At 34.8% G+C, this 26,757-nt stretch overlaps 1 long non-coding RNA gene across 2 annotated transcripts in view; it reads left to right on the top strand.

The window, feature by feature from the left end:
• LOC108515668 (uncharacterized) overlaps nt 1–24,076 on the top strand; it is a 42,030-nt gene extending 17,954 nt beyond the window's left edge. The window contains exon 3 of one of the 2 annotated variants that reach the window (XR_001881588.1): nt 24,006–24,076. This is a non-coding gene — a long non-coding RNA (uncharacterized LOC108515668). Of the gene's footprint in view, nt 1–662; nt 744–24,005 lie in introns of those variants that run through there. The other variant, XR_001881589.1, reaches the window with a different exon arrangement.
• The last annotated feature ends 2,681 nt before the right edge of the window (nt 24,077–26,757 follow it).

The raw sequence follows: 26,757 nt of genomic DNA, 5'->3' as shown, positions 1-26,757 counted from the left end.
GCTCTGTGCTTTATAAAGTAATTTCATAATCATATATAATTATTTTAAATATTTTATAAACTATGGTGACTTTTTAATAAGGGTTTCTAATTATCCAATAGAGTTGCTAGAAAGATTTGCAGAATATGTAGTACACGTATGATGAGTCATTTGTCATCCAAAAGCTTGTGAAGAAACCCTTATTCCTAAAATAGGGTCCCCTAGATTTGATACTGGCTGTAATTTTTTACTTGAGATATTTTCTTTTTATATCTCTGACTCCACTTTTGGTAAATCATGATACATAACTATATAAAACATCATATAATCTTAAAAAAGGGGATAAAGATGCCAACTGTACCACATCACACACAGTACACTGTGCACCAAAAAATTGGACTAGCAAATGAATTTCAGGATGGAGAAGATGAAATCTTCAGTTTTCCTTATCTTTTGCTCCAGTGCCTCCCACACTACCCTTGTACCCTCACTTCCTGAAAGTTTATGATTATCTATTGTACATTGACAATAGGGGAGCAAGCAATTATTAACATGAGGAGAAAAGTATTTTTAAAAACGTGTTGGAATAAGGCTTTCACAAGAGCACAAGAACTCGTTCATACTTGTGAGTCCAAAGAATAAGCTCCTAACAGTGTATCTTAACTTTAATTTTTCCTTTTCAGGAGACAAAACCTGATTAGGAGAAACAGAGATATCACTTAGACTGGCTGTCTTCTGATTACTTAACTCACCAACTACATAGCAAAGTGTGGAAACATGAATTAATATAAGAATATAACATAACATCCGTGTAAAAAGATAGATGAGTTGCAAGCTGTTGTGCTATTTTACACAAACGTAAAGAATACCATTCAAAGATGATACTGTATTTTGTTTTTGGTATACCCTTGTAAGCATATGGAAAAATCCATAGCTTGGATTTACTCTAGGCTTTGATAAATTTTCCAATTATGTTTTCACCAAAATGTTGTGGTTCAATCTAATTAAGTCAATATTTTAAAATACCTTTTAAAAACACCTTGGTTTTGGTTTTTGTCCCCGCCTTGGGCATAATTCCTTTAAGCAACTTTAAGACATGCTGGGTAACAGACCACATGACCCATATTCATCAGTTCATCCTGAAATACTTGTTCCTGCCCAGAAAATGCTTTTATATCACAGGTCAGTCCATAGTCAACACTGTAGTATGATACATAGTAATGGTTAAAAGGCTTTCCAAAATGATCTAGCCCAAATCTCCTGTTAGTGTGTGAGAAACTAGTTCCCCAAAACTTAGCACACTTTCCCAAAGTCATTGGTATGGTTTAAATATTTGTCTTCTCCAAAACTCATGTTGCAATTCAATTCCCAATGTGGCTGTCCTGACAGGTAGAGCCTTTAAAAGGTGATTGGGTCATGAGGGCACTGTGCTCATGAATGAATTAATCTATTCACGGATTGATGGATCAATGGGTTTGCATGAGAATGGGGCTGGTGAATCTTTAAGAAGAGGAAGAGAGACTTAAGCTAGCACACACAGTCATGGTGTGTGCTACCTTGGGACCCTTCAGAGAGTCCTCACCAGCAAGGAGGTTCTCACCAGATATGGCCCCTTGGCCTTGGACTTCTCAGGCTCTGTAACTATAAAAAATAAATTCCTTTTCTTTATAAACTACCCAGTTTCAGATATTCTGTTATAAACATCAGAAAACAGAATACGACAGTCACACAGCTTTGTAAAGAAAAATAACCACAGAATCCCTCTTGTTATGATAATTCATTCAAGGATAGGCACTTGACTGAAGCTTGGCCAGTTAGGGTAATTATATATTACTAGCCACAATGATTGCTTTAGCAATGCTGCCCTGTAGCAAGTGATAATCACAGTACTTTTCAGAACCTATACAAAATCTACAAGAGACCCTTTTATTCTGTATGCTGGACTTGAATGGTAGTTGCCGTGCTACTGGCAACCACATTGACACTTCAAGGAATCAGGCAAATGGAAGGAAACTGAACCGATAGTTTGTGCTCCCCAATACTTACATCTTTCCTGATATATCCCTGATAATTTCAACTATATAAGCCAATATATTTCCCATCTTACTGATACATGTGTTTTTTATTGGCTTATAGAAGTTTGAGTTGGATTTTCTGCCACATGGAAAGTATCTGGATACATGAACTTGATATAATTTTATTAGCAAAATAATGTAGGACCTTCAGGTCTTTTTAACACATTGATGATGATAAAATGTCTTTGTGTAGAAATCTTTCTTTGTATTTCAGAATTATTTCCCTAAGAGAGATATAAGGGAGATTCTTAATAGTGGAGTTCTTAAGTATGAGACAGAGTCTTACATGTAGAATTAATAGACAAGAAAACACAAATATTTTAAAGACTTTTGATACTCATGTTTCAATTACTTTCTGACAATGGGCAAGCTTTATTTCTGTTGGAACTATATAGGCTGATCTGCCTTATGCAAACTTTGCTAGATTTGAATACTACCATTTTGAGAAAAAAATGCTTCTATGTTGAACCAAAACTGCTATCTTGTTTTCAAAAAAGAAAGTTATTTTTTAACTATTGCTTTATTTTTCTTTAAGATGGATGTTATGGAAATCATAGCAAAATGATTCAATTCTTAGGAGTTGCAGGTGGGACAAATTATCTGCCTTTGCAAGTGAAGTATCCCTAACTATAAGGAAGAGTGAGTCCATTTGGAATGGTGTAGGGTAGGGCAGAGAGCAAAGAAACCCATCTAAATTGATCATTTTTTGGAAATTATATTTTATGTTGAAAGTTATTTAACACTTGCATTCTGCTTTGAGAATAATATATATTTGCAATCTGAAAGTAATGGTTCAAATTTTTTCTTCTTTTACTTCAAATTACTTACATTCAATAAGTATAAGTAATTCCATTTGAGAACTTTGATGGAAATTAAACTAATAACTAGAGAGCTGTCTTGAAATATAGAAAGAATCTGGGCCACTCAAGAATCAGTAGAAACATGTCTTCTGCAAACTTTAAGCACTTAAAAGAGGAAATCAGTTAGAATTCAACATTCTTTATCATTTAGACCAAGTTTTATATCCTGATGAGTGAAAATCTATTATATAATTGATAACAAACCACAGTGGGACAGAGGTTGCCAAGTTGTAGGACTGTCAACATAGTTTTCTATGTGTAAATTTTTATGTGTAACTTTAAGTGGATATCTTGTGTAACCATATAGGGCAGCCCTTGCTTCTTGATTAGAGAAAAATATCATAACAATTATATGAGAGATGTTGTAGTCATTTACAATTTTAAGCATACATTAGGTGTAGCACAAGCAACCATGGGATAGGTTAAAAATTATTTTCCTAAATTTACAGGGAAGAATCTCAAGTTAAGTCTATTTATAACATACTCAAAATTTCAAAGAGGTATCATATTAGACTAAAGCTCAGAAATCCCCAGGTGGTTGTTTTTGTTGTTTTAAAACCTGTTCCCTGCCTACATATTATATACTTCATTCTATCAAATTGAGTTATTTAAGAACAAATAAAACATTCCTAATCCTATAATCATAATTTTCTAAATGTGAATTTTTTTTTGTGATGCAGTTTCTGTTGAAATGTTCTTTTTGTGACACTGTCACAGCAGGTAATTATGAGCAGAAGACATTGTCCTTCTATAGGGAACAGAGCCTGTGCATCACCTGATCTAAGCTGGTGTGTTGTGACATTTGAATAAGTTAGTAATACTGTGCTTTTGAAAACAAGTTCCATCTTTCCTAAAAGGTAATTTTAAAATCTCATTTAATAGAAGCTCAGAATGGTTACATTCTCTTTTTTTTTTTTTCAGACACACTGACTTATTATTGAGTAGGATCATTCTCTGATAATTCTGCACTGAATAATACTCATATTAATATCCTGATCATCCTCAAACAATAACCATTGTCATGGTAACTACATGCCATGGGAAAACAAATTGTGCAAATGAGCTTTTTGCATAGTTTTAATTATGCAAATAGAAAATTGAAAGAGTATGTTTTAAGGAATCAGTTTCCTATTTATAATTATTGACTAACGTGACTCATGCCGTTTTCCATATCACTACTGATATGTTGAAAATGTTAACATGATTGCATTTATCTGAATTTGTGTCGATGTTCAATACAGGAAACATTTAAATTTTTCCTTTAATATTGTGCCTTAAAGAACAGTATTAGAGTTTAATTTAGACATTTTAATCAATTATTCTGACTTATCTGGAATTAGTGCACATAAATTAGGGAGTGACTGTCATGAAACAAATTCTTAATTTTTTGCTTCTTATACAATTGATTTCATAGTTTGATAGGAAATGTTAGGGATATTGCTACAGATTTATTTTTTCATTCTGTTTATTTTTTTTTTTAATACCTAGAATATGTGCTTGGTGTTGTTAAGGGTTTTCAAATTAAAATCAGATGTCTATCCCTTCAGAATTTAGACTTTGCTGGAAAGGCAAGATAAAACAACTAAAATACAAGGCTGTATGAACTATGTGCACAAGCCTGGTATGAGTAGGGTATGTATTGAGTAAGACATGTTCAAGAACATGCTATCAGTGTGACAGCTTGCAGATCAGATAACATGTTCAGAGTGGAGAGAAGAAGAAAATTTACGGGGAAAAAAAGATCAATGAAACCAGTGACAGGAAGAATTATAAAAGTTCACATGAATGGCCTCGACAGTTATGGATAATTTCAAATCAGTGCATGGTAGATTGTTTTCTTCTTGTTTTCTTTAAATGGAGAGTTTTCTAGAGTGGTTAAGAAAGTCAGATAATCATAGAAAATAAAATATTCTTAAAGAAGTAAAATGGGGGAGGGGGGCTGGCATAGTGGCTCACACCTGTAATCCCAGCACTTTGGGAAGCTGGGGAGGGTGGATCACCTGAGGTCAGGAGTTCAAGACCAGCCTGGCCAAACCCCGTCTCTACTAAAAATACAAAAATTAGCCCGGTGTGGTGGTGGGCACCTGTAATCCCAGCTACTTGGGAGGCTGAGGCAGGAGAATTGCTTGAACACGGGAGGCAGAGGTTGCAGTGAGCCAAGATTGCACCACTGCACTCCAGCCTGGGTGACAGAGTAAGACTCTGTCTCAAAAAAGAAAAAAGAAAAAAAAAGAAAGAAAGAAAAGATGAGAAAAGATGTAAAATATGGGAGAGATCATGGTCAGCAAATCAAGTATGTATTAGTGTCATACCTTTTATTGGAAATCTGAGCACCTAAGGGTAATATGGCACAACACACACACACACACACACACACACACAGAGTCAGGGTGAAAAGAAAGACATGAAGGTGACATTGTTAAGGGATTTATAGTCTGCCTGATCAGGTGGTGGTATGTTCAGAGCTTTTCTAATAAGGATTTCAAAGGCATCATCGCAGAAGTGAGAGGTAGTAGGAATGGCGAACTTTAGCATGTGCTGGACGTAACATTCAACTAAAATTATAGGGTTTGATAAATACTTACCTTGAAAAAAAAAATCATTGAAAGAGCTACTTGGGGTAATTCTGATAATCAAGGAGAAAATGATTAAGAATATTGATGATAGACAGCTCTTAGTAGGAAGGTCATGATATATTGAAGATTCATACAGCAAGGCAGAAAATAATGAACATTACTAGAAAATCTCATCCTTATGAAAATATATCATAAAATATAAAGGATTAAAAGAATATGTTCTTTTAACATATTTAAGGGAGGGCAGTCTTAAAAAAGTAACTTAGTTCAAGAGTATTTAGAGATTTGACAAAATTGATTTGTCTAATGCAAAGGAATGTTTTTAATTGATTAGATTAAAAAATAATCTAAGATTGGAAAGAGTTAAATACAATTAAAAATATGGGAAGGGCTTAAACAAACAATGTCAAGAAAGCAAAAGCTAGAAGAATTTGATATTTTCTTAGCATGATGCAAACAAGAAGATGTTTTGCAATCACGTTTCAACTGAGACAGTGAAGAAATGTAGGATAGAAGTATTGCCTGTGGGAAGATGACATAGTGCTTAAAAATGAGAAAAAGAAAGTCAAATGAATCAGTTCTTAATCATTGAGAATGATCTTTAAACACATAAAAAGAGAATATTTCACTAAGGAGAAAATGAGGCTCGAGATGGGGGATATTAGAAAATATCAAGTTCGTAAGTTAGCTATTCTGGGACCAAGGGCTTCTAAGAACCAGCAGAAGACATGGAGAAACATTGTCAGTAATCTCTGAAATACTTAAGGAGAAGAGATGTAGTGAAGAAAACAGGGAAATGGAAAATATGCACATGTTGACAGAAAGAGCATGCATTACTAAAACTGCACTTCTGTAAGTTTGATGCTATTCCCTGGTGATGTTCTCATCAGCATTTTAGCATGTGGTTGATATGCTTTAGGAAAGCAGATAGTGATGGCTGCGCCTTTACATTGAGGAAGACTACAGTTGTAAGAAGGTATGGAGAGGCATGGTAACTAAACCTGGTTAATACATGCTGGACAGCTTCTTTCCTCTTCAAGCTCAGCATATCCAAAACTGCAATTTCCTGCCCCTTTTCTTTCTGTATCATATTGATGGCATTGACATCTACCTAATCAATGAGGTTAGAAAACAGGATGGCATTTGTCATCTTTCTCCTCTATTTTCCACATTTCCCCATCTAAACATTGAAAATCCCCAATTTTATATCCTAAACATTTCCCATATAATTTTCTTCCTTCCTTCTCTGCTCTCCACTTCTCTCTTAATCACCGTCATTGAATACTGCTGACGTTACTAAACAGATATTACAAGTTTCATTTTTTTTTGTCTCTCAAAGCCATTATCCCCCTGACAGTCAAAGGAATCAACCTAATATCTGTCCTCATCTTCCTCTTGGAGGTCACCTTCAAGGGGTCCTTATTGCCTCAATGACAAATTTTAAGTGTCTTAATGTGAAAATAGTGCCTTTCATCACTGCCTAATACTTTAGATTCAATTTTCACTATCCTCTGCCTCACATTTATATTCCAGAAATATCAAACTACATATATTTCTCTACCATAGCTTAGAGGATTTTGCTCTGTTCCTTGCACTTACAATAAAGCATGTTGGACTATATTAGCATTTGAGCTCTGGAGTTAAAGGGTCTGGTTTCAAATCCTTGCTCTACTACTTATATGCCAATATTCACTTATTTATGAAACCTCAGGCTCCTCATCTGTAAATTAAGGATAATGAAATATTTCTCACCACATTATTTGGAAGTTAAATGAGATCATGCTTGCAAGATGCAGAGTGCAATGTCTGGAAAAGAAAAAATAATATAGCATCTCCATCTTCTCTGCTTAGAATTTCTTCTTTTACCTCTGTCTGGAGTTATGTCTTCTGTTCTCTGATAATACTGATGCATACTTTTATTTTATTTTTCACACCATAACAATTTTTTTCTTTGTACATCTATACCCCCACTGGACTACATACAGGCAAATAAAACTATGCCTATTAATATATTTAGCGTCTGTACATGGTACATTGCCTAGAACTAGGCATTCTGCAGATATTTTTGAATAATTTAATGAATAAATAAACATTGGAAATGCTGTCCTACAAAAAGGAAGTTGACTTATTCTCTCTTGCACCAGATGACATAATGTTGAAAAGTTGAAAACTATCTTTTCTTTTAAAATGAATGATTATGTACCAAGTGCTTTGAGAAAGATGTTATTATCCCACTTCTACAAAGACAAAACTTAGGTTTAAGAAAGGCTAAGCTAAGTTCTTCATGGTCTTATAGGTAGGAAGTAGAAAGTCTGGCATTTGAGAGCAGATATGCAATGCCCGTGTTTGGATATTTAATGCCTATGCATGAATCTTCCTCTCTATGGCACTTCCTAGTGTGTAAGGGAGAATTTTTACAGTAATTAAGATTTCCAGCAAATTGTTGGGCTTACTTAGAAAGTCCCCAAGAAAAATTGGAAGACCACTAGAAATCAACTGTCTGTTTTAACAACGTCTCAATAAGGTACTAAAAAGAATATTAAAAATTGATAATTTAAATGTAACAATTATTCATCCTAAAATAAGCAGATGTTAGCTAAGTAGGAAAAAACCTATATATTTGGAGTTTCAAACTGATAAAACTTTGTATAGTACGTGATGTCAGCTTTGGCATTAGTGCTTTTAGAGGAAGTAGACTTGCAGGTAAACTTTATGTTCAAGCACTAGAAATACTTTTCTCAAAATTACCAACCTTCATCTGGTAAGTCTTAAGGGAAAATATTCTTAAGGTAAAATTAAAGTAAAATAAGATAAGAAAACAATTACAAAACAAGAACAGCATGGCCACACATTTTTTTCTGCTTCCAGCTCAACCCTCTGATGCTAATATTATACAAATATCATTTTATCAAGTTATCAACATTTCCAGAAAGACAGCATAGAAAAAGTTGGATTTTAGAAGGAGTAATCCCTGAGACAAGAAAACACTTATTCTGAAGTCACTTATGAAATAAAGAAGTCAGTAGCTTTTATTGAGTCTCATATTTGGGGGTTTATGCACTTCCACATATTTTTTCAATAAAAAATGTTGAACTTCAATAATGAATGGTCTGGTGTTACATTACAATTTTTGTCAGAATTATGTTCGCTATTCAAAAACAGGGAGAAACTGTAGTGTCTTGCTATTCAAAGTATGATCTGTGGAGTAGCAGCTATGCATGACCTGATAGCTGTTTGAAATGCAAACTATCAGACTAGATCCCAGATACACCAAATCAAAATCTGCATTTTAACAAGACAGGTCGTTTGTGAACATTAGAAGTTGAGGGGCACTGTTCTACGGCACCTGGCTCAGTTATAACTACTACTTTTCTTTCATTCTGCCTGGAAGTTTCTATTTTATACATGTTTTTCCCACATTTGGTAGATTTTTTCTCCTAATTTAAAATGAGTTATTTGGCAAGAATATGCAATTGTTTTGAGTTATAATTAAATGTAGTGGGCTGGGCGCAGTGGCTCATGCCTGTAATCCCAGCACTTTGGGAGGCTGAGGCAGGTGGATCACATGAGGTCAGGAGTTCGAAACTAGCCTGGCCAACATGGTGAAACCTCATCTCTACCAAAAATACAAAAAAAATTTAGCCAGGTGTGGTGGTGGGCACCTGTAATCCTGGCTACTTGGGAGACTGAGGCAGGAGAATCGCTTGAACCCAGGAGGCAGAGGTTGCAGTGAGCCGAGATTATGCCACTGCACTCCAGCCTGGGCAACAGAGCAAGACTTCATCTAAAAAATATGTAAATAAATAAAATTAAAAAATAAATGTAGTGGGCTCTAGGCATGCTGCATGAATAGCATATAGATCTTTAAGCCTTGTACAGTAGAACACAGATTCAAATGCCTATTTTGATATCAGATCTGGGGCTATATGCAGTTGATGCTAATATACATTGAATAGAGGAAAAATGCAATGTCAATTTTCCTTGGTATGGTACATGATGTCAGGTAAAGTTAAAGATTTATTTTGTTTTCAGCCAACTTGAGTTGTTAGAATAGAACTCAATGCCATGAGGAATCATATCACTATTCTGCCAAAAAGATATACTGCTGAGAAGTATGACTCAGAACTCAGCAGCAAATGGTGTTTCTGACTTTGATCCCTTTGCAGCTTTGAGCTGGCTATGCCATCTGTATCAGTCTAATGCTGGTGTGTAACAAACACATCAAACGCAATTTATTAGTTCCTGACTCAATGAGTAAGCAATTTGGACTCATTTCAGTTGAGCAGCTCTATTTGTCTTGCCTGGGTTCATTCATGTGATTACAGTTGGCTTGTGAATCATGCAAGTATTGACTTATCCTGGATGACCTTATTCATATCTGGCTTTTGGCTAGGGTGAATAACATATATGTCTCCAGCAGACTAACTCAAGCATTTTCACACACAACAGCAAGTCTCGATGCACAAGCATGTTTCAAGCTTCTGCTGGCATCATGTTTGCTAATATCCCATTAGCCAAAGCAAGTCATAAGGTCAAATCCAGATTTAAGAGGTGAAGACGAATACTCCATCACTTGATAAAATATGCTATCAAATGCTATGGCCATTTAAAAAAATTTACAACATCATCTCTGTTTTCCACCATAGTGAACAAACTTAACAAACTTGTACCTCTTTCTATGTAAGTATCTTTCTATTATTTGGGGAGAATCCCATGTCTCTATTATGAGACAATTATTATGAGACAGTTGATACAAAGGCTCTCAGACCATGGAATATGGTGAGCAGCAGGAGACGTGACTTTGAGCTGGATCAGAAGAGGGTGCCTTGTTATTTACTTTGCAAATTCCCTTTCCTGCTTTTTACTCTGGGAAATTTGTATTATAAGTGAAACTCTATTTTGCTTTTATTTATTTCACTTCTGTTGCATCAATAAAATCCGCACCTGTTTGTTCTGGCATTGAGAGCAGCTGTCTGGTCTGCAGTAATATTTCCCACCTGGGTGGCTGAGCTGTCTCTCAGTGGCAGACACCCTTGTCAGCGTTGGTGGAAAAAGAGTTGCTTGCTTGGCTAATTTGGGTGCTTCCCTTTGGGCTTAGTGAAATGGACAAAACAGGAAGTGTTTGACTCACAGATACGTGCCGCGAGAAGTTTCCCAAGACACAGTGGGTGAGAACAGAGCCAAAGAGAAGGTTATGTGTGATACAAAGAGACATTAATAATGGTTGTGAATTGTAGGGTAGACAGCAGAATATATTCCAAGGGATTTCGATTGTGTCCGGGTAACCATGTGAGCAAAGCCTCTGTGGTTTATAAAATGGCTAACACCTTATATATGTGAACAAATTGAGATGTCATTTTCCTATATTGGGCTCTTTGTAGTTGTGTCACTGATATATCAAATACACTGTGTATATATGTACATATACACACATAGGTACCCAAAGACATATTGATTGCCGTTGCAATAATACTAAGGGACTCAGCAGCCAAGAGTTTTCCCAGCATTGTGTTAGTGTTGAGGAATAAACCCATATCTTAAAGAGTGAGGGGAAACACGGAGGTTTTTGAGGTAATACACTGTTTAAACAGAGGTTTCTGTGGTTGGCTAGATGACACTGAAGGAGATATGACCAACAGTGGTAAATAGGTTCTAGAGTTGGAGAAAGTCAGGACCCCAGGATCGAATAAAAGCTGAGCTTTATACATAGTCTTTTATTTTTTTGACCAAGTTGAGAACCTCTTGAAACTTTCTCTTTAGTCATTAGTTTCTCTGCCCAGGTATATTTCAGACCCTCAGTTTAACCTCAGGCACATGACCTTACATAGTTTGTTGATAAATCTTTGTAATTACTGCCCTTTATTTGACAAGTTGTTGTATTCAAATGGCTTTGCCAATTTTTAAATATTCCAAGAACTTCAAGGTAATCAGTTTGCCTAAAACCCTAATATATTAGGTTTGGCTTATTTTTTTTTTTCTTTTTCAAAATAGTCAACAGAAAACAAAGTTGGAATGAGCTTCCTAAAGCAAAGTTAATTTTCTGTACTAGAAGTAATTGAATTTTAAAAAAAGGTAACATTCAAAATTTTAGAATGTTCACGATTCAAGCATTGAGTAGAAAGTTGGATTAAATGTCCTTTAAAAGTTATACCAAAAGTAGTAGTCTGTTATCCACTTGCAAGTTAATGTGGAAAGAACAGGAATTTTTATAATCAAACAGATCAAAATTGAAACTTCCCCTCTGCTATTAATGGGAAAATATAGCAGGACTTGGAGAATGATTCAATATGGAAAGGCACCAAGGACTGTGCTTCAGTTTCTAATTTGGGAGCTAGGTGGCAATTAGACATTACAAATTCAGCATGTTCAACATAGGAATCCTGGTCGTCTATCCACAGTTCGCTCTAGACTCAGTTTTTCTCATCTAAGCTGATGTCAAATCTATCTTTCTAGTTGCTTAAGTCAAAATACCTGGAAGTCATTTTGACTCCTCTCCTTTTCCTACATCCTATATCTAATAAATCAAGTAATTCTTCTACCACTGCTTTCAAAATAGATCCAGAATCCAACTATTTCCAGACACCTCAATTGGCACCACTATGATCTTAGCCATTTTCAGCTCTCCTAAGGATACTGAAATGGCCTCATAACAGATCTCTCTGCTCCTACATTTGATTTGTGCAATTTAATCTCAAGCCAGCAACCAGATTATTGTAAAATTTAAAACAACTCGTGACTTTTTTCTAACTCTTGCAAAGGTTCTGTATTAAACTGTAGTTAATCCTAAAGTACTTAATAAGGTCCTGCCCCCCACCAAGCTCTGCAAACCTCTCTCACTGCTTGTTTACCTTGCCACCTTGTTTACCATGCCACACTTCACAGTAGCCTCCTTTGTATTTGCTAAATGCATCAGGCATGTTTAATAGCAGACTTGGTTCCAGTTTTTCCTCTGCACAACTATTCCTACTCCCAACCCCTCCCAGATATCTACTCAGTAACTTTCCAACCTCTTTCAGATTTTTTCTCAAATGTAATCTTCTTATTGAACTCTCAGTGAGGAATATTGCCACCTTCACTCTTCTTACCCCAACCAGACTACATCTTCAACACTCTTGATCACTCTGCTTTTAAGCCCTTATTTTAATCATCATTTTCTTTTTAACCCATGTTTGTCAGTGCTATTACTTTATTCTTTTATGATGGGGAATATTTTAATCAACTTTACTGAAGTATAATTTACATTACATAAAATAAACACATGTGAAGTATACCGTTTGAAAAGTTTTGAGAAATGTAGTTACTTGTGCATCTGTTGTCATAACCATGATAAGAATGTGTGGATCAACTAAGAAAGTTCCCAAATACCCCTCAGCAGTAAAACCTCACCGCTATTCAGGGCAACTGTTTATTGTTTATTTGGTCTCTATTAGTTTCATCTGTCCTATATTTTTGTTTAAATTGAATCATACACTGTATTTATTTTGTGTCTGTGTTATTTCAATCAGCATAAATTTTTGAGATGTATCTGTGTTCTCACATGTATCAGTTGTTTGATACTTGTTATTGCTAATTGTATTCTATTGTATTACTCTTCCACAATTTGTTTTTCCATTTACTTGAAATTTTTCATTTCCATTGAATTAGCATTCGGGTTGTTTCTAGTTCTAAACTATTATGATTAAAATTGCTGTGGATGATTTTGTAGAGGTCTTAATGTGGATATAAGTTTTCATTTCTCTTGAGTAAGTACCGAGGCATAGTATTGATAAGTTATATGGGAAAAGTATAGCTAATGTTACCAAAAAATGCCATATTATTTTGGAAGTGATTGGGGAATTTTCACCCTCATCAGCAATGTATGAGTTTTGGTTGTTTTACATCTTTAACAACACTTGGTATTGCTAGTATTTTTAATTCTAAGCATTATAGTGAGTATGAGACACTACCTTATAGTGGGTTTAATTTGTATTTCATAGTCATTCACAAAGTTGTGCTTCTTTTCAGGGAATTAATGTCCACTTTACATTTTTTTGTGAAGTATCTTTCAAATATTTTGTGCATTTTTTGTGTTATCTATATTCATATTATTAAATAGTAAAAGTATTGTGATGGATAATACTGAGTGTCAACTTGATTGGATTGAAAGATACAAAGTATTGATCCTGGGTGTGTCTGGGAGGGTGTTGCCAAAAGAGATTAACATTTGAGTCAGTGAGCTGGAAAAGGCAGACCCATCCTTAATCTGGGTGGGCACAACCTAATCACCTGTCAGCCCGGCCAGAATATAAGCAGCAGAAAAGAGACACTGGCTTAGCCTCCCAGCCTACATCTTTCTCCTGTGCTAGATGCTTCCTACCCTCAAGCACTGGACTCCAAGTTCTTCAGTTTTGGAACTCAGACTGGCTCTCCTTGCTCCTCAGCCTGCAGATGGCCTATTGCAGGATCTTGTGATTGTGTGAGTTAATACTTAATAAACTCCCCGTATATATATTATATATATAATATTCCATCATATATAATATATATCATATATATATATATATATATATTCCATTAGTTCTGTCTCTCTAGAGAACCCTGACTAATACAGGTACTTTATATATTTGTGTACCAGTTTTTAATCACTTGTATACAAATATATGTCCACATATGTATATATATCATGTGTTATAGATGGAAAATATTTTGTCCCAGTCTATGGCTTGCTTTTATTTTTTTTTTCTTTCCTCAAGGATGTCATTTGAGGGGCAGAAATTTTAACTTTAATGGAATTCAGTGTATCCTTTTAAAATAGTTAATGCTTTCTGTTTCATCTTTAAAAAAATCTTTGCCTAACACAAGTTGCAAAGATTTTCTCTTATATTCTCTTCAAAAGATGTCTAATTTTAACTTTTATATTTAGGTGTATGTTACTTTTAAAGTTAAGTTTTGTGTAGAATGCGAGACAGGGATCCAAGTTTGTTTTTCATACAAATATCACTTTGACAGCATGATTTATTTAAAAAACTATACTTTCACGATTAAAATTTGTTAGCACCTTTGTCAAAAATCAATTGACCCTATATGTATGGATTTATTCTTAGATTCCTTATTTTTTCCCACTGATTCAGCTTTACACCTGTATAAGACTGTCTTGATGGCCTTAAAATCACAGCTTAACTTCCCTTTCTTTCTTTCTTTTTCAAAATTGTGTTAGCTATTGTGAACTTCATAAGAGACATTAACAAATTCGTTTATACATTTTAGAAGTCTGTTGTATTCCTCAGAATTTTCTACAGCGTTAATCATGTAATATATGAATAGAGACTGATGTACATGTTCCTGTCCTAAAATGTTTCTTTACTTCTTTTCTTATTTTATTACATTTCCAGTAAAACATTTAATAAAAATGGTAAAATATTTAATAAAAATGGTGACAATAATGAAGGCATTCAATTCTTCATTATTGAGTGTATTACCTGTAGTTATTTCTTTAAATGCTGTTTATCAAGTTAAATAAGTTTCTGTTTCTAGTTTGCTTAAAGTTTATATCATGAATGGGTGTTGAATTGGAGATGATTATTTGAATGTGATAGTTCTGTTATGGCAGTTAATTGCATTGAGTGATTTTAGAATATTGAATGAACCTCAGGTTATTGAGATCAATTGCACCAAGTCATGATGCATGCTCTTTTTATATTTATGTTTATTTTATGGTCCAGCATATGGCTTATCTCAATGAACATTCCCTATAAGATTAAAATATTTTCGTTTTCGTGTTTAATCTTTTTTTTTTTTTTTTTTTTTTGAGACGGAGTCTCATTGTGCTGCCCAGGCTGGAGTGCAGTGGCGTGATCTCAGTTCACTGAAACCTCTGCTTCACAGATTCCAGTGATTCTCCTGCCTCAGCTTCCCAAGTAGCTGGAATTACAGGCTCCCACCACCACGCCTGGCTAATTGTTGTATTTTTAGTAGAGACAGGGTTTTACCATATTAATTCAGCTGGTGTATCGAACTCCTGACATCAGGTGATCCGCATGTCTCGGCCTCCCAAAGTCCTGGGATTATAGGCGTGAGCCACCGTGCCCAGCATGTTTAATCTTTTATAAATAGTCACGTTTTTGAGAGCGTTGTTCAAATATTTTACATCTTTACTGATTTTCTGTCTACTTTTTCATTAAATACTAAGAGAAGGGTGCTAAAATCTTCATCTATGTTTGTAGATGTATCTAGTTCTCTCATGAAGCCTGTGAAATTTACTTGATAATTGTAATGGGGTGTATTCCTATTTTGAATTAATTTATTTATCATTATAAAATGTCCTTTTTATCTCTTGTGCTAATCTTCATTTTACAACCTACTGCTGGTATTAATAGAAACACCATGCCAATTCTTTTTCTTAATGTTTCTATGCATTATATTTTAAGTGCGTCTGTCATAGACAGCATATAGTTCAGTCTTGCTCTTTTATTCCATCTGACTTTTTTTCATTTTATTTATTCTTAGTCCATTTACATTTAATGTAACTATCAACATTGCTGTCCTTAAGTTGCCATGTTGGTACTTGTTTTTGACTTGCCTCTTCATATTTCTTCTTATTTTCTTGCCTCTTTTTGACTTCTTTGGGTTAATCAATTTGTTGTTTTTTATTTCATTTTCTGTACCTGTTTTGGTGTTTCCTCATTTTATTATTTGCCTTAGGGCTCACAGTTTGCATTCCTAACTTATCGAAGGCCATTCAGAGTAAATGTTATTTACCACTTCACATTTCACACTTTACACTTGACACTGTATGATTTCCACTTATTACTGCACACTTCCCACTTAAATAGTATACTTCTATTTATCCACTACACTTCATTTTTGATGTATTGAAGTTAAATATTTTCCTTCTCTGTCTCTTACAAAATCTGTCTTACCAATATTGTTCTTTTTGCTGTAAACAATCACCTTTTCAATAGTTGACTAGGACAAAAAACTGTCATTTACATCGACTTGCTTGCCTCGTTCTGTGTTCTTCCTTCTTCCTTTAGATCTAATTCTCTTACTGGTAACTGTTTTCCATGGTTACTGATAAAAAATCAATAATCTTTTGGTTTGTAGTTTTCTTTTCTCATGTTTTATCTGGTTTTGTTATTAGGGGAATGCTGGCTTCATAGAATGAGTTAGGAAACATTCCCTCTTCTTCTATCTTCTGAAAGAGATTATAGATAATTAGTGAAATTTATTCCTTAATATGCGGTATAGAATTTATCAGTGAACACATCAAGGCTTGGTGCTTTTTGTCTAGTAGATTGTTAAGGATTGATTCAATTACTTTAATACATATATAGTCCTATTTAAACTATTTCTTTTTGTGTGAGTTTTGGCAGGTTGGGTCTTTCTAGAAATTGTTCCATTTCATTTAAGTTACCAAATTTGTGAGTGTAAAGCTGTTCATGTTATTCATTTATTATCTTTTCAATGTCCATGGAATCTTTCAGGTTATTCTACCTTTTATTTCTAATAATTAGTACTTTGTGTTCTCTCTGTCTGTTTTTTTAGTTAGCTTAGATAGAGACTTCTCAATTTTATTTATCTTTTCAAAGAGCCAGCTTTTGGTTTTGTTGGTTTTCCTTTATTGATTTTCCATTTTCAATTTCATTGATTTCTGTACTATTTTTTATTATTTCTGTTGTTCTTGACCCTTTTATTATCATTTTGTGTCACTCTGTATCCCTGATAACTTTGTTTTTCTTATTCTAAAATTTTGATTTTAGTATTAATTTTCTGAATTTAATATAGCCACTCCAAGTTTTGAATTAGTGTTAGCAGTGATATCTTTCTCTATCAATCTACTTTTAATATATATGTGCCTTTATTTAAATTAGGTTTTTGTATATAACATATTGTTGTGTTTTCTTTTTTGATCTACTTCGAGAATTTCTTTTATTCCTTAACCATTACTGTTCAAAGTGATTATTGATATAGTTTGATTAATATCTACCATATTTGCTACTGTTTTCATTTGTTGCTCTTTTCTTTGTTCCTATTTTTGTCTTTCACTCTTATTTTAATTTAGCATTTTGTTATTGTTGTTGTTTCAATCATTTTTCTTTTTGCTTTTCATGTTTGGAGGTTTCTATTGAGATATCCTCAAGCTCAGAAAGTCTTCCTCAGTTGTGTCCAATCTACTAGCAAGACCATCAATGGTAGTCTTCATTTCTGTTGCAGCATTTATTTTCTCTAACATCTTTTTTTGGTTCTTATAATTTTTATAACATCTCTCAGCTTACATTGCCCATCTATTCTTGAATGCTGTGTACTTGATTCATTAGAACCCTTATCATATTAATCAAAGCTTTTTTAATTTTCCAATTTGATTATTGCAATATTCCTGACATCTCTGAAGCTGCTTCTGATGCTTGTTCTGTCTCTTGAAGCTCTGTGTGTTTTTGTGTTATTGTTGTCGGTAGTGGTTGTTTTTGTTTTGGCTTTTAGTATGTCTTGTAATCCTTTTTTGACAGCCAGAGATAATGTACTGGGTAATAGGAACTGCTGTGAATAGGTCTTTATTAATGTGGTGGTAAAGTATGGTGAAGATGAAGCACTATATAGTTCTATAGTTAGGTCTCAGTCTTTTGGTAAGCCTGTGCCCCTGAACTATGAGCTTCACAGGAGTTTCTCAGGTGTTTCACTCCGTAGGTGGGGCAGAATAGGTAGAATAGGTAGAATGAACTGGCATGGGTATTTTTCTGCTTCTTTCTAGAATGAAAAGCCACCTGAAATTGAGTATTTTCTTCCTCCAGGTCAGTTCAGGTCTGATAAAACCCAGCATCTCAATGAGGTTGGGCTCTCATTAAATACTGTCTCCTAAGTTCAGACCTCGCTAAGAACAAGATGTTCTGGCATATTTTAAAATGGTTCCTTTTCTTCTCCCTCTGACAGAAACAGGAGATTTTTCTCCAATATGTGCCAAAAAATATTTGTCAAGCTTCTGAAAGTAAAACAAAAGAGCAGGAGTCTGCTTATGACTGGGTCTCCCTGGAGTTTTCCCCACTCAGTCATGTCCACAGTGAGCCTCTAGCAGTTTGTCAATGACAGTTTAGGTTTTTCTACCTCACCTGGGCACTGTTTTCTGCAAAGGTCTACTTGTGAGTTTCTGCTCTGGTAAGTTGGGATTCTCTGTACTCATATGTTTCTCCAATTTGGAAGGCAGCAATTTTCCCTGTGACCTTACTTATTTTCCACATCTAGGAGAGTTTTTGATTTTTCAGTTTGTTCAGCATTTTGCTTGTTGATTGAACAGAGTGGCAATCTCTAAGATCCTTACGTGGCTGACCAGAAACCATTAACAATCATTTGTACCCTTTTTCCCCTTTGTGCAGTTTTGTTGTATTTTGGTTGTTGGTTTTCTGGTGCTTCTATAATTTTCTTTTTATTTTTTGTTTTTGGTTGTTTGAGTATGATTTCCCTAGAAACAGCCTTCTTGTATTTATCTTAGGCAGAGGGAGAGCTCAAAGTCTGTGGCAGGTTTTCTGTGAGTTCTTGGCTATGGGTTCACCTACACTTCAGCTCCCTCCCTCCTCTCCAGTGTCCTGCCTGCAGACTTTATCCACTTCAGTTGCCCTCACATTGATTTGTGTCTCCTTATGTGAGTAGTACTTCTACACTCTGTTTTGAGTCTACCTTACTAAGCCACAATAAGAAATATTCCTGAGGCAGAGATTCTGGGTAATAAGGAGTCCCTGTAGTTAGTTTCTCTGCTCTCAGAGTTCACAGTTTTGACCTGCCTGTTGTCTAATGTCTGAATACATTTTCTCATAAATGTTGTTCTCTTTTACTTTGGAGGTTAATTTGATACCAGTTGTTTTACCACAGTCAGGAACAAAAACTCCTCTCCCATCCTGGCACTAGTTTTAATTTATATAGCCCCTATCACCTTCCATCCTCTGCAGTTGACTTAATTACTGTGTTTATTGTACAATGTCTGTATCTAGGTATTGTAGTATCCACAGAACAGCAGATCTTTTTGTTTTGTTCACTGATGTATCCTAAGTGCCCAGCACAGTGTAGGACATGTCTCCAAAGCAAGCATTCACTTGTTGAACAAGTATCCCAGTGATGATGTAGATGTGAAATTATCCAGTGCCCCTGAAATCATTCAAATTACTCAATACTATAGCTGGAAAAAGTTCTAATTGTTCAGTTCAATTCTGTCAGGCAAAATGCTTTGGCTATTCTAAGAGTTGGAGCAGACACCATAATAAGAGCCAAAATATTTTTATATTAAAACAATATATGCCACTTTTTTTTTCTACCATGTTGTCTCTGGAGATTTCCTGATGAGAGCTGAAATTCGAAGAAATGTGGGTTAAACTAAAGATTATGGATCTTGCCACTAGTAGACCACATATGTTATATGTCTGCAAGCATATATCTTCGTTTTGAAAAAATAATGTAATTCAAATAATCTTTTCTGATAAAGATACCCAGAGTTTTATCCTTGTAGGAGGCCAATATTGGCTCTCAAAAATATAATAAGTTATTTTATTTTCTCGAAAGCTTTCATGGCCATTTTTGGATCTGTATATAAATATATAATATATGTATATGCTGCATATCCGAAGTCATTATTGTAGGTCCTTAGAAGAGTAATCCACAGTATAATAGAGAGATAAATGACTAAAAACATATATCTTAATAAATAAAACAACTTACTCCCCTTCTGAAAATAGAAACAACAAAACATGTATAACACTTCAGCTATATGATATAGCCTGTAAGAAGATTGAAAAAAATATATAAACCCTAACTTTTATCCACATTCCATGTAATTGATATTAAATCTCACTATATGGATGAGAGAACAGGTGTATTTTCTGTAAAGTTACATATATACTAAGTAGTCAAGAAAGGATTTGAGTTTAGGTCTGTTAAGATCTTGTACCTCCATGTTTCCTGAGTTAAAGCCATTCAAAATCCATGAAAAATTTTATGCTCATTTTTTAAAAAACTAAATTATTTCCTATAATCACCAACAATACATACTGAGGAATTTGTCACTAAACCAAAATGACTACCTTCCTGCAGACAGCACATGCAATTTAGGGAGAGACGTGTAAACATTAGCAGTTTAGAAATTTCTAGGGTAGTTAGTTATAAGTGGAAGTATTATGACAAAATATTCTCAAACCATATTAATTGTAAGAATATTTGGAGTAAAAAGATAAATATGCATCATAAAGAAATTTTAAAGATTAGGATTATTATGTAATTGTTTTAATCACAAACAATTTAAAGTGATTGTCTGTCCTCCCCTGGAATCTTCTTTGGTCATTTCAAGAAGCATCTTTCTCCATACTTCCTTAGGTGATGAAGTAGGCATTTACTTAAGAATCATCCTGAAGAGACAAAGATTTACATGCTTTTTATCTACTTAATATTGCCAATACTGCATTTATCAGTTCTATTTCACCATGGAAAGCAACTGTTACAACAGACTAGTTTAACTGAAATTTAGAATTGTAGTCCTATAGTTTTTTCTTTTTTTTTTTTTTGGCAAGACACCAGAATATCTTATTTTAGCTTTAGGAATGGCTATTAACTTACTCAAACTTAATCATTTGACATGCTAACTTTTTTTTTTTTTTTTTATAGTACCTGAAATAAGAATGAACAAAACAGCTCTTCTTTCCATAATTGCCTTGTAATTACTTTGTTAGCTTTAGGCATTTACATTTCATCAACTACAGAAGTAATTACATAATCCTGCATGCCCCTTAAATTCGATTTGTTTTGTTTGGCTTCTTTTGTTAAAACTTAATCTCAAAGCCATTGCCGAGAGAGAGAGAGAGAGAGAGAAGAGAGAGAGAGAGAGAAGAGAGAGGGAGAGAAAGAGAAGAGAAGAGAAAAGAGAAAGAGAAAGAGAAGAGAAAGAGAAAGAGAAAGAGAAAAGAAGAAAGAGAGAGAAAAGACGCATCCAATGCCATTTTTCTTTAATGAATCATTTCCTCCTGGTCAGACATTTTTGTATTAATTTCAAAACAGTTTTCTTTGCCATCAATTGGTAGCATAAAACTAGTTCAGCAATGGCAAGATTGAGGACAATATTTCTTTCTGAATTTTTTGGGGGCAGGTTAATATAAAAATATAGTCCGATAGATTTACAGTATAAGTCCTCTAGCTTAGTTTTTTAGTATGGATACTCTTGTTGGCATTGGTCATCGATCATCATTGTCTCAAACTAGGGCTAGATTCTTTAGGTGTGGGCTACCTAAATCTTCACAGGGTTCCATGCCTGCATTAATGCTCTACTAATTGAGCATTTTGAAATTCTTAAATATATTTTTGAGCACCAGTCTATATTTTTCATTTTTTGTACTGGGCCTCAAAAATTATAGTAGCCGTTTCTGTCATAGACACACATACACGTAACTAAGTGTTACACTATTTTGTTTATGTCATTAACTAAGCATTATTTAAATTAGATTTTTCTAAAAACTCAAGCTTGTGGGTTGCTCTTAAAACAAATATATATGTGGAATTGATAAATAAAATTTCAAAAATAAAAAATGGCTTCCAACCTAAAAACAGTCTCACCCTTGGCTTGATAAATCAGTATTACAGGTCTAGTAGTATTGTATATTTCTACTTTCCCAAAAAGGAAGAAATGAAAGAGGAGGGAGGAACGGAGAAAGAACAGAAGAGAGAGGAGAGGATGGAAGAAAAGGATGGAAGAAAGGGGAAGCTGGTTGCGTTTATTTTGTCTAAAGCATACTCATAGATAAGTGAAATGAGTCACAATAAAATGAACATGTTAGGCTTTTACACATAGCTTTAAGCTCACATCAAGTAAGTGGCTGAGGATATTTTTTAATTTTTATTCCCAAGTCAGCTAGTAAGGAAAGCCTTTTCACATTAGAGTTTTTACTATGTACTAATAATAATTTAGTGGAGTAAAATGCTCGGCTATCTTTTATGAGTATCGCTTGTACTAGTAATATTGCCATTACGCAAAATTTACTTTGCTTTTTTAGCTGTATTCAGTTATATTGTTGGCATAGGTGGCTAACTGAGACATGCAGCAAATTTGTACATTTTCTTTTTGTTTTCCTTGTCTTTACCACTGTTTTTTAGTAAGCGCTGTTCTGCATCTGAAATGTATAACCAATTTTCCTTTTTCAGCAGTTCTCTAAAATTTTCTAGTACGTGTAAGTTGGGATTAGTTCCAAGCTTTTGGGAAATAAACTTCAAAGTATGTGCATAATCTTGCTTGTGAGATATATATGTCATATGGTATAGTATTCTTACAGGGGAGCAGAGTAGGATCTTATATAAGGTATAAATGATAAATGTACTGTCTTTTCTTCTATATTTACAAGATAGATTATATATATAATTATATAATTAATAATATATATAATTTATCATAATCTATATATACGTTTCATTTATGGCGCTCTGATACTTTAAGGAGTGTTGGGAGAGACAGAAAACTAAAGACTCAGTCTGGGCTCATAAGCAATTAAGATATTCTTATTGACTTGATGATGTTGCCTTTTACTAAAAGGATGAAAAGTGATTATGCTATGTCTTAAGCCTGACTTGAGAACTTGAAAATTTCCCTGAAGCTTTCCTAGGGCAGGCCTTTTTTTTCTGCATTATATTATCTTCTCCAATATCTTTCAATTTCTAATCCTATTGTCATAACAGACTACAATGATATCTTTGGGAAATTCCAGCATATGAGTCTCTCTGTTTCTCTCTCTCTCTCTCTCTACACACACACACAAACACACACACACACACACACACACACACACACGAGAGAGAGAGAGAGAGAGAGAGAGAGAGAGAGAGAGAGAGAGAGAGAGAGAGAAAAGTGGGGGTGGCAGCCATACCCTCTATAAGACAATCATTAAAATTTTAAAATAATTAGTTTTGCCTCCAGGCAAGATAGAATAACAGAACTGGATTTCCCTACTTTTATGAAAAAAGAGAAAAAAATAACAGATAATATATATCACAATGAATTTTAAGTGAAGGTCAAATAAGAGTGATCTCAGGGTATGGAAATAAAAAAGGTGATTTATCTAGTTTATTGCCAAAAGATAGTTTACAGGCATATAGCAACAATGAGGAGGAACCCAGGGGAAAAAAATAGTTATACTTTTCTTCAATTTGATGTTGAGATCTCTCTTTGAAGAGTGACTTTAAACTCTAGCCCAGCCCGGACTAAGCTCCAGGGAAATTTGTTCTGTTGATGTTTACAGTGTGCCTTTCACAGGATATGTCTTTATCCTGGCGAATGGCCTAGTGCCTAAGTGTTCCACCTGTGACTAGGTGTCCCTCTTATAGGAAACTTGTTTACACTGGCAGATGTCCATGTGGCTCTTGTCTGACCTGTATCTAATTTATTCCTGCCAAGGTAGACACTCTCTAGGAAAGACTTGACCAGGAGGAATGTTAGGTCTGGGTGTGTTGGTCCTGTGAAACACGGGGGAGACAATGTGACAAAAATACGTGAACTAACATAATCAGTTTATTACTCACAGATTCATGAGAAAGAAGAAGTACTGATGAGAGCTGATGGGAAGGTCTCAAGGGCAATGGGCTCAACTGGCAGGTAAGGAGCCAGGGAGAGACAGACCACTGGGTCTGTGGGGTCCACAGTATTCCCCCACACAGGTTTCCCAGGGAGTTCTAATTGGCGGGTTTAGAACAAGCAGGAGCACGTTTCGTGAGGTCATAGTGTGACTGACAGTGGTTACTGTAGCATATGTGTGTAATCCATGAGGGGTGTTAGGGTCACTGAATAAGTCAAGTAGGCTGAATTTATGTGCATAAGGAGGTGGTCACCAGGAGGCAGCTGAATAAGGCAGAAGTGTATATTGACCACATTGTGGAACCGAGAGGAGGCGAGCTGCAAACTATCAAAGGTGGCTAAGCCCTGCTTCTGGGATAAGAAAGTTTAACCTAGATTCAGGATGCATGCACAGGCAACACAAAATGAATTGTAACAATCCATTATAAGAATCTCTGAGAGTATCAACCCAAAGAGATAGATCTGAGTGTCTGCAGAGATAACAGGTTAAAATCCTCAAGCAAAGTACTGGGAAGAATAATCATGCACAGAGAGAGAATACCAGAAATCTGCAAAAGGCTTCACTTAAGTATTCAGTAAAGTACTTATCAGTGCATACTTGGGAGGAGACTGCCCACGTCCAGGGAAAGAACCAGCTGAACAGATTAAAGATATGAGTATTCGACATTCACATAGGACTGATAATGGTGCCTGTTACCAGCTGCCAGACTGGAAAACTTTATGACTATGGAACATTAGAGAAAATACTCAGCCTTAGGAGTGCAGAATATTTTGTTCTAGGTTAAATTCTGCTCAAATCCTGCCTAACAAATCTTAAAACCATGACTTGTAAGGATCAAACAGCTTCTAAAAAGCTTAATTATATCCCCCAAGAAAGATCAAAACTATTTGTAGGAATATAATATCTGGTGTTCAAGAGGTAAAACTCATAAATCCAATCAAAGATTACGAGATTGCAAGAAAACACAAATCACCATGTGGAAGAAAAATCAATTAAACCATTCCAAATCTTAGTCAGATATTAGAATTAGCATTTAAGAACAATAAATAGTTATTATATTTCATGTGTTTGAAAATAACTAGAAAATGAATGGTATAAAAAACACCTAACCAAGCTTCTGGAAATAAAAAAATTAACGTATGAGATAAATAATTGGATTAACAGCATATTAGACATTGCAGAATAAGATTTACTCATCAGTAAATCTGAAGATGACAGTAGAAATTACCCAAAATGAAACACACAGAGAATAAAGAAATTTTTAAAATAAAGAGCATCACTAGGGTGATAGACAGTTCTCTAATGTACATTTAGTTGGAATCTTTGAAAGGGGGAGTGCCAAAATATTTGAAAAATTAATGGCCAGAAATGTTCCAAATACTATGGAAGCTGTAAATCTAGAGATCCACAAAGCTTGATGAACCCCAAGCACAAGAAACATGAGGAAAAATACATCAATCCACATTGTGATTATTAATTTTTATGTATCGACTTGCCATGGACTGGACAGGTATTTGATCAAACATAATTCTGGGTGTTTTTGAGAGGATAATTTTGGAGAAATTGACACTGAAATAATTTAGGTCCCTAATGTGGGTGGGTCTTATCCAATCAGTTGAAGACCTGAATAGAGCAAAAATACTGGCCATCCCCTGAGTGAGGGAGGGTTCATCTTGCCTGATTGCCTTAAAACCATGGTCTTGGCTTTTTATTGCCAATGGACTTGAACTGAAACATGAGGTCTTTCTAGTTCTCAGTCCTTTGGACACAGAGACTAGAACTACACCATTGACTCTCCTAGGTCCCCAGCTTCCTTACTCATCCTGAAGATCTTGGGACTTGCCAGTCTCCATAATTACAGAGCCAATTCCTTGTTTTACACACATACACACACAGGCATGCACACGCACAATTGTTGGTTCTGTTTTTCTGGAGAACCATGATACATCATGATCAAATGGTTAAAAACCAAAAAATAAAGAGAATACCATAAAAGCAGCCAGAGATAAAGGACATGTTATGTACAGAGGAACAAAAATAAAAAGGTTGAACATTTTGGGCAGAAATCACAAGAAAGAAGACGTTGGAGCAACATCTTTTAAATACTTCAACCTGGAGTTCTGTACCTATTGAAAATATATTTAAAAAATAAAGGCAAAATAAAACTTTTTCAGCCATACAAAAGCCGAATACGTGTATCTCTGGGAGATACATATTATAAGAGACATTAAAGGAAGTAATTCAGGTAGAAGGAAACTGAGACCATATGGAAATATTGACCAACACAAAGCAATGATAAACCTCAGAATGGTTGCTATGTGGATGAAAAGAGTAAAGCTGGAGTTGGATTGTGAAAATCTTGATGGCAAATTGTATTCTCTCGCGATTCTTTCCCAACATGGGAAACGTTTTCTCTCTCAATTTTACAACTTCCTTAGATGTACACTGTGGCCCTCTCAGGAACATCTATTCTGATTTTCTTGATTTAGACAGATTTCTGAGTTCACACATCGTTGTACTCTTCCTGAGTCCTTATTGATATAGCCATGTCTGTTGTCAAAATTGGTATTGACATTTTCTCTGGAAATATACACTTCTCACATATTGGTTGTGGAACTCAGATATTCTTCTTTCTGACTGCTGGTATTTTCAAATATGTCCTTCTCACTTATATGGCTTGTGACCATAACGTGGCTTTCTG

Source organism: Rhinopithecus bieti, unplaced genomic scaffold, assembly GCF_001698545.2.
Source record: "Rhinopithecus bieti isolate Rb0 unplaced genomic scaffold, ASM169854v2 scaffold_1624, whole genome shotgun sequence".
Classification (NCBI taxonomy): domain Eukaryota; kingdom Metazoa; phylum Chordata; class Mammalia; order Primates; family Cercopithecidae; genus Rhinopithecus; species Rhinopithecus bieti.
Note: the sequence above shows the minus strand (reverse complement) of the source record. Positions and strands in the feature narration are given on the sequence as shown.